General features: G+C 34.0%; 1 protein-coding gene and 1 non-coding gene across 2 annotated transcripts in view; both read right to left on the reverse strand.

Moving 5' to 3' along the window:
- LOC129231356 (galactose-3-O-sulfotransferase 4-like) overlaps positions 1–17962 on the reverse strand; it is a 185251-nt gene that overhangs the window by 69925 nt on the left and 97364 nt on the right. The window lies entirely within an intron of this gene.
- On the reverse strand, positions 3596–3667 carry Trnaq-cug (transfer RNA glutamine (anticodon CUG)). Its single transcript has one exon. It is a non-coding gene; the product is annotated as a tRNA-Gln (tRNA).

Genomic DNA, 17962 nt, shown 5'->3' on the forward strand with positions numbered 1-17962 from the left:
CTTCTCTTTCTTTTTTATTATTTTTTTCTTTTTGCATTTGTTTCCTTCATTGCACTTTAGCTTTATTACACAATCTTACTTATTTAGTTTCCACTGAAAATAAATCACGAAAAAAACCGTCTATTTCCCACATTCCACTATAGTTAGTAGGGAATCCAAAATTGATTTCTTCAAAGATATCGAAAACTCATTTTTGCAATTACTGAGCTTTGCCTTTCCACAACTGCCTGCCCCCTTCTCGCTGCTCCAGTGCTTTGTTGTAATACCCCCACACATTATAATGAATTTCTAAACGTGCTTTATTGGAACTCAAAAGATTTGTTCTGAGTATCAGTTTGAAATAATAATTCAGCTAATAGCTTATGAGAATTCATGAATTTCTAAGCATTTTATGAACACAAATCAAACATTAATTGCATCTTAGTTTGCGAAATACTATGAAATTACTATATATAAAACTACTTGTGTGTTGGTTGTGGTGAGCGAAAGATTCGACGCACTTTCATATCTTTCACCACTCACGCAGCAATTTCACCATAAATGGTACTATTTAATCTCCCCGCCATAATAGAAATGGGAAAAGATTTCAACCGATTATAAAAAGAAATAATACTTGAAGATAAATAATCGCATTCAATTTCAAATCGAAAAAATAACGCATTTTCCACAGAACCTATTAAGCGAGAAAAATACCTTCGACATTCAATCCGTTCACTGCCATTATTCTTCAACTTTATACGCTTTTCACAATTGAAAATAAAATCTTTTCTGGTCGTTAAAGTAGAATAAATTAGCTCTGTTAAGTTGAATCAAACGAAATCAAAGCTTTTGTTGAAGAAAAAAAAATGTTTAACTTCATTTTTTCCCGTTTTTTTCGATAAAGGAGAAATAGCAATTTTTAGATGCCTCAAAACCAGGGCTGTGGAGTCGGAGTCGGACTGGGGTAAAGGAGTCGGAGTCGTTCGAAAATATGCCGGGTTTCTATTTTTTTTTCTTTAATTTTCACTGACTCCCCTTGCATTTTTTAAAAAACTGACTACTAATTAATATGATTACATGTGTAAAATTCTACTAATAAGGAAATAACTGTCATTGTGACACTCAGCTGGCTTAATTGTTTATCGAACTTTCTGTAACAACTTCCTACGCCGTCTACTACTTAGCTTATTTTCTAACTTAATTTAACTGATAGCAACTGTCAGCAAACAGTTTTGTTGCCTAACAGTTTCTAATCACTCTCAAAAAAAAAAAAAAAAAATTACCTCGATCTCAGTTATAAAATTGTAATAGGAATGTATGTATCTCTTGAGCAAGTCGGGAAGCTTCTGAGGTAAATTCAAATAAGTTATGGCTCGAAAGCGCAAATCCAAAAGCTCCGATAAAAGATAAATTCTTTTTTAAATCTAAATACTTTTTATCTAAGAAAGCTTGGTTATCGCTGAAAAATACAAAATAAAATTATTACATGATTTATTTGTTACAACACTCAATTCTGAAGCTGCCAATCTAATTAAAAGTAAAAATTGAGCCAAGAAATGTAGGTACAGTAAAAGCTATTCGTATGAACTGTATACAGCCGCATTTTGTATAAAATTTACTTCAGATGTACATGTACCCGACCTCTCTCTGCAATATTTGTGCAATATTTTTGTTAAAATTTTTATGATGAAAATTTAGATTTATTATCGGGGAATTTTTTTTAGAATTAAAGTATTTCAATTTTTATAAACTCTGAAATTAAGTTGAGGTGTCACCCACCAGATGGGTTTCCCTCCGGGGGGTGGGGGACCGCTCCCTCTCAAGAAAAGTTGTTTGACTTTGCAAAAAAGTTTCTTTTTCTCTCTCTCTCTATCTCCTCAAAACTCTTTCTCTAACTCTTTCAAAAATTGAAAGCATAGGATTTGATCAACATCTATTTTTTAAACATGAAAGAGAAGCAAATTAATACTTTTCATTTTTTTTTAAATGGGATTTTTAAGAAATCTCACTGTAGAAATCGCAACTATTGGATAATTTGATTTTCAAATTGAATTTCTAACGTTGTATGCATCATAGATTTACAATAAAATACAACGAGAAAATTTCTTGAAAAGGAATTAATATTTCAATCTCTGTTTAGGGGTTTATCCCCTTCCCATGAGGGGGGTTGGTGATTTGAAAAAAATAAATAAAAAAATTACAAAGCCGGAGTCAACCATTTTTCGTCCGACTCCGCAGCCCTGATCAAAACAAGTTATATAATCTCTTCTCGAAGTGTGGTACAGAGGAAAGGGAACCTTTTCACAAAGAAAGAATAAATTACATTAGTCGACTGGAGAAAAGGTGGCATGATCTGAGTCTTAAGAGTTCTTGTTTCGTATTTACGATATTATTTTGCACTAAACATGTTTAAATCTACTGCAAAAACTACTTTGTGTCTTTTTATGCCAAACAAATCTATACTATTAAAATCTGTGGGATAGTAACACTATATCCTCCTGACTGTCCAAGACTACCTGGATATAGGACGTCCAGGGAAGCCATTCAACCCTGTATGAACCCTCTCAACCTGAAGAAGCCGGAGGTACGAATTGATAAAAATATTGAAATCATCAATCATCAACCGCCGCGGGCGTTGAATGGGTGGTGGGCGAACGCAGCAAGCAGGGGGCGGAGCCTCTAGTGGAATAATAACTTATAGAGCATAATTGTGACAGTGAGAAGCAAAGGGATGTAAGTGCTAAAGTTAAAAGTTTGGAGATACCTGGTACAAATGGAAGGCAAATCTCTCTTCTGCCTTGGGACAAAAGATAGTACTAGTAGCCATGCTAGGTGCTGCTATGCAGCATGATTTATTAATTTTACTTAATTTATTAATTGTACTAATTGAACATATTTCTGCGTGTATTAACTGCTGAGGGCGCTTAAGAAAAAGAACGCCGCAGGTATCCTATCTTGGGTACAGTGTACTTCACATAGATATAAATCAATAATTACAGTACCCAACATGCATTCCGCTCAAAAATAATTTTTCTCTAAAAACAAAAATAACCATAAAAAGTTGAGATTAGCTATTGTTTTCAAGTTACAGAGCCAACTGGCTGAGGTAGATTATCTTACTACATAAAACACAAATGAACTTCAAGAAATTTAAATTCCGGGCAGATAAATGTCCAAAACGAGCCTCTAGTAAATCCCCGAATTATGAAGAACTTTGTTAAAGCTATGAATAAAGATGGTTTTCCAATACCTTAGACACTTAGAGGGAAATTCTCAAGATCTATGAAGCAAAAGCTAAGGGAAGAATTTTTAACGGCCCTTCATATAAGCATTGTTCCATTAAGCATAAGATCATTGGTTTTGATAAAACTTTTGGAGGGAAGAGAAAAACACCTTTTGGTGTTTTTCTAAGCAACAAAAGACGACTAAATACAGTAAAAAAAGTCCTTCTTCAATTTCCATGTGTTTTTACTATAAGCTCAGAATTATAATTTCAAACTCAACAGTATTCGGTTCTTATTCATTTTTTTTTAATTTCCTTTTTCTTTTAACGAACTAAAATAATTTGAAGAAAATATAATGAAGGGGGGGGGAGGGGGATAAAAATAAGAAAATAAGGTTCCACCGAGATTTGAACTCGGATCGCTGGATTCAGAGTCCAGAGTGCTAACCATTACACCATGGAACCGCCTCCATCTCATGTCGGGAATCGAACCCGAAACATCTGACTGCTAGCACGATTGTCCAACCACTAGACAACATGAGATCACGAGCACGCGTCATTTAAAAAGCAAGATTATGATTTTCGCAAGCAGCACGCAAAACAAACAGTTGGGAATTTGGCTTGCGTTGCGTAGAAGCTGACGAAGGATACGGAATCCAGTAATTAAGAGCATCTCGAAGAAAAGTGAGAAGAAATTTTCAAGTAATTCATAAGTAATGACTTAGTGGGCTGCCATTATTCCCGAAAAATGACAGGTGCGACGACCCATTTTCAGTGGAAATTTTCTTACGCGCTTTTGCGGAACATTTTCTTTCTTTTTTGAGCAATCACGATTGCTTATTGTTCTCATTTGACTGTTTTGATGTCCTATCATTTTATTTTCCCACCAGCACCCTCTGCCAGCACCACCGCCGCGTCGACCGGTCTCACGATGCTGCTCCTCTTGCGAAAACCGTCTCCAGGTTGCGTCCATATCCTACACACACACACGCATACACACACTTATACCTGCGCACAGACACAAACACATACACACACTCATGCCTCCACACAGACACAAACACATATGCCTACATACACACACACACGAACGCCTACACACACACACACACACGCAAACACACAGCACTGCATACACAACACGCACAAACATGTACACACACACACACCCACACACCCACACACATGCGCCTACACAAACACACACGCTCGTGATTGCAAAAAACATAATTTGAATTCAAGATGCCAAAAATTCAAATTAATATATATATATTTTTTTTTGTCTTTTATTGCGTTAGCTTTATTCTACAAGTTTTCTTATAATTGTTTTTTTTTTTTAATGCTATATGTTTTTCAAATGAAAAATACTTCGTTCTTATTTGTTATAGGCGTCGTATAATTCAAATTATTGGGAGGGGGGGACTGATGTAATGTAGAGCCGTCACACAGGGGAGATGGGTTAATGTCTTCTCCCCCTTCCAGTTTTTTTTTTTTTTTTTTTGAAATAGGAACCTACCTTTTTAATTTCGGAATTTAAAAAGAGAACAGTCCGGGTCGGAGACCACTCGTGCAGAAGATTCGAAAAAGCTCAATTAAGACGCAGAATTTTTTATCTATGCTTCAAGCTACCGATGTTATTAAAAATAAATGAATAAGTGATTTAAAACAATTTTGGGGTAGGAGACATTGTTGAGATTGTTATTAAGGATTGGTTATATAAATATCTACTGTGGAAAATTTTCCAAAAAACGAAATCTATTCCCGTCAACTTTTTAAATTTTAAGTTGAAAAAACCACATCGCATTTAATTGGTTTTCCTTTGATTTACATATTTAATATAGTCTCAGAGAATATGCACGCACGTCACAGCTCTTCTTACCTTACTTTTAAACCCCCTCGAAATTTAATTGAATTGCAATTAATTTTATCCTTGTTTTAGTATTTGGTTTTTATTTATTTCAAATAATTAACACTTGTGTATTACTCGATTAGGTATTTCCTCTTTTAACTTTTTTTTATTTCCATTTCACTCTTAACTTAGCCTCTTACAAAAGAAATGTGCCTTATGCAGTGTCGTACCTATCATGGGTGACGCCCGGAGCGGTAGTTTGTGGTGTCACCCCCTTCCCCCCATCCTACAAACGCAAAAGAAAAAAAAATTGACATAAAAACATGTAGTTTCTGAAAATTGCATGAAATTCATAAGTGTTATAACGAAATTTTAAGTGGGCTAATGTGCAAAAAACAAATAAAATGGGGGGGGGAGTTCTGGAGATTTACCCCTCGGAAAATTTTCGAATTTGTAATCTTAAATGCATTTTAGCTTCATATTTTTCAAAACTTTCATTTCCACTTTGGGTGTAACTCTCCAGACGGTGACACCTGGGGAGCGGACCGCCCCCACGCCTCCCCCGTAGAAACGCCACTGCCTTATGGTCCTAAAAACTAATTTTCATAATTGAATGGGCTGAAATCTGATTGGTATAAATTCTCATAAAATTGAAAAGAAACGCAGAAGTAGAGCTCCTGTCAGCTCTCATGCAATTTCAGCTCCGATCAAACTTCTACGGACGAAACACTTGCGCATTACGAAATTTTACACTTGGTACATAGAACATTTCAGTTGGTTGAATTTTCTATCTTGAAAAATGTTAATCCATAAAAGAAATGTTGTTTTCAAATTACATCCAAAGTATCGGTTTGCCTTACAAATTTATGAAACAGTTCATCATTTATTTATTTTTTTTTTATTTTAATTTTATTTATTTTTCAATTAAAAGCTTCTCCGACTGGAAATATAATAACCGTTCCTTCAAATCAAACGGGGCACAAAAATATGAACGAAAGGTTCATTGCTCTTAATGTGACTGCAATATCTTGATTGGTATTGGTTTTCTTTAGCTCCTTTGGTTGCGTCTTGGGAAAAGAAAACATTTCCCAAGATCAGAACCCTTTCATCAGGACTAAAAATAAAGTCGACGCTTCTTGCTCGCTTAGCCTTAACTAATCAAAAAAGAAAAAAATTGTGAAACAGAATCAGATTCATAAGATTATGAAGAAATGTTGAAAGCATTTTCCAGCAATTGTCAAGTTGCAAGGATGCTTTATTCTCAAATTTCAAATTGTGTTTTTATTCTAATCAAAGAAAAGTCAATAACTTTTCTTTGCTAATAGTTGTAAGACTTATGTTAGAGTTTTTTTATATTTCGATAATGACGAAGCATTTCTTTTTATTTTTTTTTTCAAATGTACCTTTGCTGCGTTCTCGTAGTTTCCTTGAGATTTGCATTTTTTTAAAAAAAATTATGATAAGCTGAGATAGACGAAACTACAAATAATCAAACTTGTTTTTGATATTTATTGCATTTTAGACGTATTTTTATGGAAAGGTTTGAATTTTCATTTGATATCATAAAAGTTACCGTGAACAAGTTTAAACATTGATTCAAATTCTTAGAAAACGTTTACTTTGGTGCAAAAGCTGAATGTAGGAGAAGGTTGATTTCACTTTACTTATGTCTCGGAACTTTACAAATTTTTGTGTTGATAAGGTAATGATGAGAAGAGTTAAAACAGCTTATTTTAGAGTATTTATGCATTGCAAGTTTTCACGCATTCACTTAGTCATCATATTTTTGATATTTTATGCTCCAAAGCACCCTACAAATTCTTACAAGTCACGTGGAACTTATTCCACGTGACTTAAAACCGCTGTCTTCTGTAGAAAGATATGATGACTAGTTAATATATTTGCTCTGTTAGTCTAGTTGTGTGCGTGGGAAAACATCGGAGCGGTAAGAGTGACAGTGGCATTTAAGCACTTTTCAGTGTTCAGTGCAGTTCCATAACGAGGAATTTTAAAGAGCAAAATACCAACACAAATTTCTTTAAGTCATGATTTATAGCTGAAAAAATGCCTTGAAACATTGTGATCGGAGACATAGCTGCTTTATCATGACAACGCGTCTTGCCCCACAGCACTGAAAACCAAGAAGTATCTCACAGAAAGCAATGGGAGAATGGCTTCTCACCTCTTATATGCTCCCAGTTCTGTTTTCTGCGCCTGCTAAGTCTCAAGAATAAAGATAACTCTAAAGGAAAAGCGTTTTTTAGGACAGACAAGGTTTAAATTAATTTTTTTAGTTCGTATTGAAGAAGCCATAACAATCTAAAACAAAAAGATCATAGATTAACAAAGTACCAGTAAGTACTTGCATAATCGCTGATATCACAGAAGCTCTTCAATACCCTAACAGAGAATTTTTATAACAATTTTAACAACTTTTGGGCTTTTCTAATAACATTTTTAACAGATTTCAGCACACAAAGATTTGGCTTTCCGCAAAGAACTCATTTTTCTAGCACTCTTTCTCATCTCAAGCTTCATTAGTGTACGGGAAAGTCCTTTTACCAATTTTCATACCACTTTCTCTCGTGTCGATGATCCCATCACCATTAATGCAACTACTCAAGAACAATTCAATTTTTATCAAATGAACTTTAGCAAATTCTCACTACCAATGACGAGTTGATTGATTTTATCGACATTAAAACTAGGTTAGTCGAACGACTTTTTTCATTAATAATTTTTTCGCAAGGCGAAACTTCAAAGCACAGTGAAACTAAATTTTTTCAAAAAACTTTGACAGAAGCATTGTTATTGGCTAATTTTAATCTATAAGATTTAGAAAATTGGTAACAATAGGAAATACATTCCACATAGTATCAGTAAACTTCCCTAATTTCGTCTGGAATCAAATCTTCCTCCAACGTTGTATAATTTATTTAAAATATTTCAGACAGCAGATAGAAATTTTCCCTGAAAATTTGCTGTTCAGTACAGTTTAGCAATTGAAATAATAACAATTAGTTACACTTCACTAATATTTACTGTAATAAAACGTTAACCTAAAAAGGGAGCGCTTATAAAACTTTAAAGAAGAAGAAAAATTCTTCAAGGAAAAATAAGACTTTTTTGGCAGGCATAAACGAAACACAAATCAAAGAAGTAGAAAATCTGTTGCATATACGAATAAAATATTTGATGTTTTCCACAAAAAAAAAAGGATTTTATAATTTAAAATGGTTTAAAATATTAGGTTAGGGAGGGTCATATGAAGCAGTGAGAAGCAAAGAGATGTAAGTGATAAATTAAAAAAAAAAAAAAAAAAGAGATAACCAGTGCAAATAGTAGGAGAACCTGTGCTCTGCATGGGAGCATGGGATGGTACTAGTATTCGTGGTAGGTGTTGCCTTACAGCATGATTTATTTTAAAAGTTCAACGAAAAACTACTAAGGATCTGAACTTTCAACGTATTTTATTTAAAACTTTATATAGCCAGCTACATCCCTTTGCTTCTCACTGCCACATATATGTCTAGGGCAAGTCTTGCTTGAAAAGAATTTGATTTATATTGGTCTCGTTTTAATGAAACTAACTAAACAAGCAGTGTTTTAAATCTTCATTTCGTTAAATAAAGAAAATGAAATTCTTTATATTTTTTCCACTGTTAAAAAGCATTTGAATGAGATACTTATGACAGCAGTGTAGGAGTACTGACAAATATGTGCGCGTCTCTGAGTATGTATGTATGTATGTATGTATGCATGATTACTGAATATTGAGTTTAGTCCGCAAAATGTTTTACCGGTTCTGTAACAATCCCTATAGAGCTCCTACGATTGCATTTCTTTGTAATTCCGACTGGGCTGTTAGTAAACTACATCTCCTAGAAGTTAAAATACGTTCAAGCGAATCCCATAGCATAAACGGCTTAACATTTGGTAAAAATCAATGTGCATGATTTTATGGCCATTGTTGATTGAATGATGGCAATTTTATAGCCATTTTTACTGCCTTTGATAACGACTTTATCACCGTTGCTGAAAATTTTATTTTTACGGGGAATTTTAGATCGACACTTTTACGGATGAGAAAAGCTTCTCAAGTGAAAAATCTGGTGGTTACTTATAGCTTCATAAATAGAAAGGGAGTTTCTGAAGCCAGATGAAACTCCTAATTCATTTTCTATAAAGACATGGGTTTTTGCCGCCTTGTTTTATTTTGCTCCTCTTTTGTACTTCCAAAACAATGTTCCTGACATAACAAGAATCAGGGTCAGATGTTTTCTATTTTGTTGGGAGATAAGCAAAAATATCTTGAAGAATCAACAAGGAAGAAAGCAAGAATGTAAAAGCATCCGACCTTGTCAATAACAAAAGATAGTAGCGCGAAAGTCTTAATGAATGGATCAGGAAGAATTGTCACTGATGTGATCGCCTTTAAAAAGAAATGAAAAGAAACAAATAGAATAACATAATGCATACATGGTAAGGATGATTAGAGGAAGAACTAATGCACCAAAAGGAGAAAAGGAGAAAGAAAAAAACCTTCGTATTTTGAAAAAGCTCAAAAATTTTAACTGCCGATTTCAACTTGCCACTGAAATACGATTGTGGTAAGGGACTTATTCAAAGCACTTTCACTCTATTTCATTCAGAGTTTTTGATATTTTTGTACTCTCTATTGTCGCAGCTCGTTGATGTTTGTATTTTCAAACAGTTTTGTAAACCCTAAACCGTATAAGAGTTAAAAATTTCGCCGTGCTTTGTGGAAGTAAAGTTTAATCGAGGAACTCTCCACTTTTAAGTAATCAAAGAGCTTGATTCCATGTGTTCATACCGTACAATTTCTGAATCTCTGAATAAAATTAACCAATGAATGCGCCCTCAAACCAAGGGTCCTAAAAGGTTATGTTCACTTCATACATGTTTACTTACCAATCTATCGCAGCAGTCATTATTATTCACACATGTGTTTTGGCAAAATGCGGACAAATACTTCAATTAAAAAGAAAGTTTTTTTCTTTCAAGCGCAACAGGAAATCTGTAAAAGCCGATAATTAGCTGACTTTTGATTGCACAATTAGTTTGAAAAGAGAAAATTCGAAAACGGATAATCGAAAGTTCAATGCATGTTTAATTTAGTTCAAATCGGGTGATTTATGAAGCTCAACTTATGTATAACATTCTTTATTGAAACATTCAACCGTATTTCAAAGATAATTTCACTTAAGGAATATATATTTTTATTTTCATGGTATTTTCTCTTAATTTGGAAGTATCAAAAAACGCTTCTGCAAATGAACAATAGCAAAATGTCGCAACTCAAGTTACCAATCATGTTGCTGACTTTTTAAAAAACTTAGATTTATTTTCACTTTCATCACTTTACACCTAATTTTTTATAAAGGAATTTAAATATGTAATGGGGGGAGCTTAAAAATATTCTTGCCCGTACAATGTGTTCCGGTTTAATCTGCAAAAACTTCTATTTTGGCAGTCCAGATGCATACTTCTAACTGCAAAACTTTTCAAAATCAGATGCAGAGTTAAAATATTGAAAGTTTGAAGATAAACAAAAAGGATTCAAAAAATACAAAATTAAACTTTTTATACGGGCCCTAGGTCCCCTAACTTATATTTAGGGAAATGATCTCCATTGAAAAATATTACTAATACAAAAAACTTGTTATTTGTGCGACCGAAACTCAAGGAGATATTAGAGTTCAAAGTTTAAAGGGACTATACAGAAGATGAGATTGGAGTTTTTCACCCTTTCAGAAGAATCGCAGGCTGTTGAAGTAATAAAACAAAGTATTTACATATTTCAATGCTATTCAAAAATAAATGCAAATGTTTTGCCATGATACGCAAAAACACACTACAAAACCTCGAAAAATTTGAAAACCACCTACTATTCACACGTAGAATTTTAAACCGTTCTTAACAGCTATATTTTTCCCCAAAAGGTGTTATCGGCGGTGAGTGCAAAGTGGTGTAAGTCACAAAACGCTGCATATCATACCTTGGTGAATGTTGGTCGTGCTAATGTCAAACTTTTTGTGTTGGTATTATTTTTCAATTGAGATTATTTCCCTAAATATAATTAAAAATAACATAAGATAAACATAAGAAAATTTCCCTAAATATGAGATTATATCCCCTAAATGCGGGGACGTAGGGCCAGCATAAAAAGTTAAATTTTGTATTTTTTTACTCATTTTTATTTTTGCTACAAACTTTCAATATTTTAACTCTGCATCTGATTTTGAAAACTTTTGCAGTTGGAAGCATGCATCTAGGACCAACGGTTGTGAAAATAGAGGTTTTTTTTGCGGGTTAATACGGAACACCCTGTATATTTACCAACTCGGTCCCTTTAGACTCATACCCGTTGTGAAAGTTCTGATATGCATTCTATTTCATATGTTTCTGATGGCAGCCCAGTTATTCAAAAAAGTGCTTGTGAAGAAATTGAAAAGCTCGGTGTACGAAGGAAACTGCTTGACTAGCGCGGCCATAAATTCCTTCTGGAGGATTTTTTTTGGTCGCAAAGTTCCTTACGCGTGTATTAACTAATGTATTAGGATTGGCAACAATGTTAAAACCAAGAACCTCCCCCCCCCCATCCCACTTCGCTGCTCTACTGACGACCCGTAACGCTGGATTGGCGGTGTAGGTGATGATGATTTACCCTTTATGCGTCGGTTAGCCAGATCCCCAAACCTGATCCCATGTGCTTTTTTTTTTTATGGAGTTTCGTCAAAGACAGTGTTTATACACCACAATTGCCCACATTGCAAGAACTGAAAGATCGCATATGTGTAGCATTACAAAAAATTGAGTGTAAAACACTCCAAAATGTACGTTAGATGTATGCCGCGTTACGAAAGGCCGAGACATCAAACATTTGTGAGTTTAAGGAAACTTGGACACTTTATTTTGATTTTTATGCATCACCTATAGTGTTAAGTGTAATACAACCCAAATAAAAAAAAAAAAAAATAGAATACCAGAACTGTTTAATTATAACTTGTCAGTGAGTCGGGTAAAATGAATGTGTGCTTATTAAACAAAGTAAACCATGCAATAAATCAGTGGGTAAAACAATTTCAACAACCTTAAAGGTATTATATTAACAATTTAAGGGTCATTAACACATTTGAAAATTATGTGAATTTTTATATGGGTCAAAAATTAGAATAATCAATTCATTTAACGTAAATTTGCAAATTAGCAAAAATATTTGCATACCAGTTAACTGCGTAGGTTGCGACAAGTATGAAGCTTGGTGCTTGGAAAATTTTGCGTTTTTTTTTGCTGAAAATGGGTAGTCAACGTGATAAAATCGAAAGCAAAGAATTTGCTAATTGTTTCATTTTTTAAAGTCAGAAAAAAATTAATTTCGGATAAAATGAACTATTTACTACCTATTTTCTCGAATATTTTAAAAGAATATAGAAGAATCTACCAATTAAAAAAAAAGAACTGAAATAAATGATGTAGAAAGCTTGCAACGACTGGTAGAGATGAACGCAAAATAAAGTAAATTGTCCAAAATAATCGTTTTAAAATGCCTAAGTGTAGGAATGAATCTGTAGTTATCGTGTCCAAGCCAACTACATTTGGACAATTGCATCAACTGCACTTGTAATTGCGGGTCTTCGAAGTAAAGCCAGAGATGAACATGCAGCAGAGACGTGCCCAACTCTTCGGGGGCAAAGAGAAGCTCATCTGAGTGCAACAAGACTGAGAAAGTATTTTATTCAGTGATGAATCTTTATTTTAAATATATGTTGAAGAAAGAAATGTTCGGGTTTGGCATTAGAAAAGTGAAGCGCTTGAAAAGTCTTGTGTAAGACGTTCTCCCAAATTGGGACATCCTTTATGGTGTAGGAATGCACTGGTGCTGGATGCAATGGGGAATGGTGCTGGAACTGGGTAATTGTATGCATCTTAAAACAATGTGTAAATTCCGCTGTTTATCAAGATTTACAGGATTACTGCATGATACTCTTTTTTGAGGCACAGAAGGGACATATTTATCCTTCAACAAGATTTCGCTTCGTGTCACGTCTCTAAATCGACTCATAGATTTTAAAAAGAAAGGGATTTTGGTACTAAACTGACCAAGCAACTCTACCGATCACGATACCATCGAAAATTTGTTGCATTGACAAATCTAACGAAATAGGTTCAAGACCTAGGGCCCGCTAACAAAATTGAACTCATTGCCGTATTAAAGAGAGTATGGAAACAGCATCAGAGTAGCCTTGAATGTAAACAGCTGGTGAAATTTATGTCTGAAAGGATTAAAGATGTAATTCTTGCAAAAAATGCCGCGACAAAATATTAGTATCGTTTCGTTTGAAAATGTTCTTTCCCATTTTAATTTTAATATTCTATTTTTTTTGACTTGTGAAGTATCAGCACTATAAACTTATAGATAATTCTGTCTAAGATAATTTTTAATTAAGTTTATATGAAATGTTATGTCAAATTTAAAGTCTAAGGAAAGACGGCACGTTCATTCAAATATCTACTTTGCTCTTATATTCTGTTATATTAAGCTTTTCCCCCAAAATATAATAATATTCTTTTTTTTTTTTTTTTTTTTTGAATTTGGGTTGTAGTTTATGAAATATAAATTTTTAAAAACCGAGATATTCTCTTTTGCTCATCCTGTATATATATTTTCTCTGTTGTCGAAATTTTCGTGCATTCATTTTCGTGTAGAGTTCAAACTCTAGGGTATTGACCTTTTTTTTTTAAGTCATCATTCATTTGTTTTTTATAAAATTTTAGAGTTCCCAGCTGTATAATTGCCTGTTTATCAAACGAGTTCTGCATTTCCACTTCTTTTTTCCCCAAGAACTTTACAAATGGGAATGAAGTGTATTAGGCATATAAAATTGCTTTAAATTACTGTTTTCATATTCAAAGGCTGGTTATTTTCAACATCCTCGGGGGCTTTCGGTGAAGAAATTGAATGTGCGTTAGGGTTTTTTCCCTCCAGACAGGTCATTGCATTTCATTAGTATTATCATTTTATGAACTAAATTATAGAGCTGAAGAACTCCGTGGCATTACACGAAACATCGTCTTTTCGGTTTAAAAGTCTTTCTCTCTGAGATTGTTTTTGTAATGCATAAGGAGTTTTATTCAGATTTTAATAACAACACATGGAGGTATCAGAGGTATTTTTAACCCCCATACAACCGGATTTCACGAATTGAAAATCAAAAATTTGCCTCAAAAATTCAGTCAAGCGTACTTTTACGCTTTATGTTTAAATAAGAATTTAGCATCGTGTAAAATAGGGGAATAAGGTATATGAATTTTAAAAATATTAGATTTAAATTTTTTCATTTTTTAAAAATCAAAATGTTTATCGTTGTTAAGGTTAAAAAATCAAAACAGTGCACACTTTTTTTCCCTCTCACTTTCCATCTCACTCTTAGATAGTAAATGTTTTTATGGGACTGATAAATATTATGGTCTTTACTATTTTCGTACATTTCACTCCTCTAAAATGAATATTTCACTGATCTAAAAGTGTCAAGGAGTATTTTCACGCATTGAAAAAAAAAAAAAAAAAAAAGGGCAATATCTGTGCCTGGAATACTTAACTAAAATTTCTCCATAATGAGTAATTTTCGTTCCCGGATTGGTCTTTTACTTTAACTAATGTACGGATTTATTAAACTTTGATGATCTTTGCTAATAATAAAGCTGAAAGTCTATGTCTGGATATCTGGATCTCTGTTACGCGCATAGCGCCTAGACCGTTCAGCTGATTTTCATGAAATTTGGCACAAAATTAGTTCGTAGCATAGGGAGGAGCACCTCGAAACGATTTTTCGAAAATTCGATTTTGTTCTTTTTCTATTCAAATTTTAAGAACATTTTCCCGAGCAAAATTATCACAACGTGGATGAACAAATTACCATAAAGTGGACTAGCAAATTACCTTAACGTGGACGAGCAAATTGGCGAGAAAGTCATCATCCATTATTTGTAAATATACAGGCGAACCAAATGACCTTTTAATTTTTTACTCCGAACAAAGCCGTGCGGGTACCACTCGTGTGTAATAAATGTTTTTGGTGAGATCCTCTCGGATTTATTAAACTTTGATTATGTTTTATAAATAAGCGAGAAGCAATTGTAGGAAGGTTGTTTTTTTGAGCAATCACGATTGCTTTTTGCTTTCATTTGTCCGTCCTTGATGTTGTGGTTCCTTTTTCAGCTTGGACTAGGCACACCAGCGCCACCGCCCACCGGCCTCTGCAGGTGCGGCTCCAAGCACTGCCTCATGGAATCCGTTTCTCCTGGTCGATGGTATCCATGTCCTACACACAAGCGCGCGCTCATACACACACACACACACACAAACAAGCCTTTACACACATACACACACGCCTACGTGCATACACACAGGTCTACGCACACACACAAGCCTACACATACACACACGCCTGCACACACACACACAACTATACCCAGGAGGAGGGGTAGGCTTGGGGGGACAGGAGCTGTTTCTAGAAACAATAGCCCCCAATGAGTAGGCCCTGTCGCAACTCGTGATTGCGAAAAACATAATTTGAATTCAAAATTTCAGAATTCAAATTAATTATCTTTTTATTATTATTATTATTATTTAGAAACAGCTACTCATAACTCTAATAAATATTTATATACACATTTCTGCGTTTTGAAATTTGTTAACGGAAATTTATAAACCATGCGCTAACCAGGCAAGTTCTAATACCATTTTCATGATATTCTGCAAATGTTTTAGTATTATTATTTGTTTTATTTAACTTATTTATGTTTCTGAGACGATATGTCTCCGATGAAGTTAGCAACCATTTCTGGAATTGCTCAAAGGCTTATCTCTTGGAAAAATGACGCCAATGTTGAATTCTAATGAAGGATTAGGAGCTATGATAGTGGGGGAATAACAAAAGTGTTGATCAAAAATTGCTTGTCATCTATCAGGATCAGATGACCAATTTGTTTCTCAATGTTGCTTACTTTTCCAATCGTATTCTATATGTCATAACAGTACTAATGCGTTAGTGCTATAACTAGGTAAACGAAATGCTTGCTTTCTTTTTCGTCTAAAGGGTATCATTTCTTATCTGTCACGAATTGGCTTTTGATAAATGCATATTTCTTCATATTTAAGTTTTATTAATGTTATTAGACATTTTAAAACATAAAAGAGAGGAGCAGCGTTTTAAGCCAGAATTTTTTTACTCGGAGATTCGACTTCCTTATGCACTCTGGCAACAAGTAAATCCTCATCACTTTCACAGTTTAGCAACATTGGTTCTCAATTTCAAAATATAGTACATGCGCGTTAAATAAGTGTGTGTGTGTGTGTGTGTGTGTGTGTGTGTGTGTGTGTGTGTGCGTGGAGTCTTCTCTACAATTTTTTATGCGAACTTATTTTTCAAAATTTCAAAAGAATTTTTTATATTTTTTGTAGGTTTCCAATATCAACAACGAAACTACAGTTTTATGGTAAAAAAAGTTAAACGGTGCTTCTGTAGGAAAAAACTACAAGCCAGAATTTGGAAAAAATACGAAAAAAAAAACAGCTTTTAGAAGAAAGATCAATGCAAGCAATTTCTTTTTTAAACGACTGTAAGAAACAAAAGTGGGATAAAAGATTAAAAGCTATACAACTAGTCTACATCACTAAGTCACGAAAACAAGTATTAATGTTCTCATATTTCAAAGGAAGTGAGGAAAATTTAGAGAAGAGAAACTTATTTTCCTTTTTGAAATGCGCCTAAAAAATCTCCGCGCAAACGTTAAACACGCTATCTTTCCTTTCTAAAGTATGCTTTAATTTTTTCCTCAGCTTTCTGCGTTATGAAAATTTTATTTCTGCAAAGTTTAAGGTGTTTGTTCACTTGCTTTATTTATTTTCAACTAACTTTTCCCGCGAAGAGGAGTATATTTTAACTATTAAAATATGCAAAAGGTTTTCTTAACTTTTAAGTTGCACAAAGTCGTTTTTACCAAACACGACTTCAGCGCAGAAATGTTATTAAAAATTTCCCACTTCTATTTAAACTTGAACGCGTATCAGCCATTCTGTAAATCAGTTAACTTTTCTCATTTTATTCCTATCTCTGCGCATAATAAACTAGAGTCGTTTTATAATTTCACTTTTTACAGGGTGACAAGAAATATAACTTCGACACACATGATACATTATTATTTTAATGCCAGTGAAAATATTACGACCGAACTTCAAAATAAATATGAATCCATTATTAAGTTTAATATATTTACAAATTTTCAAAGTGGCTACCATTAACTTTAATACTGAACTTTAAATGTGGTACAAAGTTTTCGGCTATGAGCTGCAACTCACTTAGTGATATTTTATCCCATTCCTTGAAAAGGATTTCTTTACGGATACCAAAATTTTATGAGGTTTAGCACTCACCCTTGACTCCAAGAGGGTCCAAACAGAATAATCCATTGGGTTCAAATCTGGGGAATACGGTGACCATTCTTTAGCAACAATGAAATCAAGAAAATGTGTCTTGCGCCAATCTTGAGTGCCTTTAGCTATGCGTGCAATTGTGGAATTCTATTGGAAGGTTCATCTTTTGTTTCCAAAAAAACTTTTGGGACCAAGGTCAGACAATGTCTTCCAAAATGAGTTTGTGATATGTTTCTTGACCAATCTTTATGCCTTGATCAACAAAAACAAGTGGTGTTTTCCCACCAGCACATATCCCACCCCAAACCATCACATATTAGGGTCGTTGATGCCGTTTAACAATGCAAGACGGTCTTGGAGGCAAGGGCGTGTGCTGAACCTCATAATAATTTTGGCATGCCTAAAGAAATCCCTATGCAAGAAATGGGATAAAATATCAGTGAGTTTCAGA

Source organism: Uloborus diversus, chromosome 10, assembly GCF_026930045.1.
Source record: "Uloborus diversus isolate 005 chromosome 10, Udiv.v.3.1, whole genome shotgun sequence".
Lineage (NCBI taxonomy): Eukaryota > Metazoa > Arthropoda > Arachnida > Araneae > Uloboridae > Uloborus > Uloborus diversus.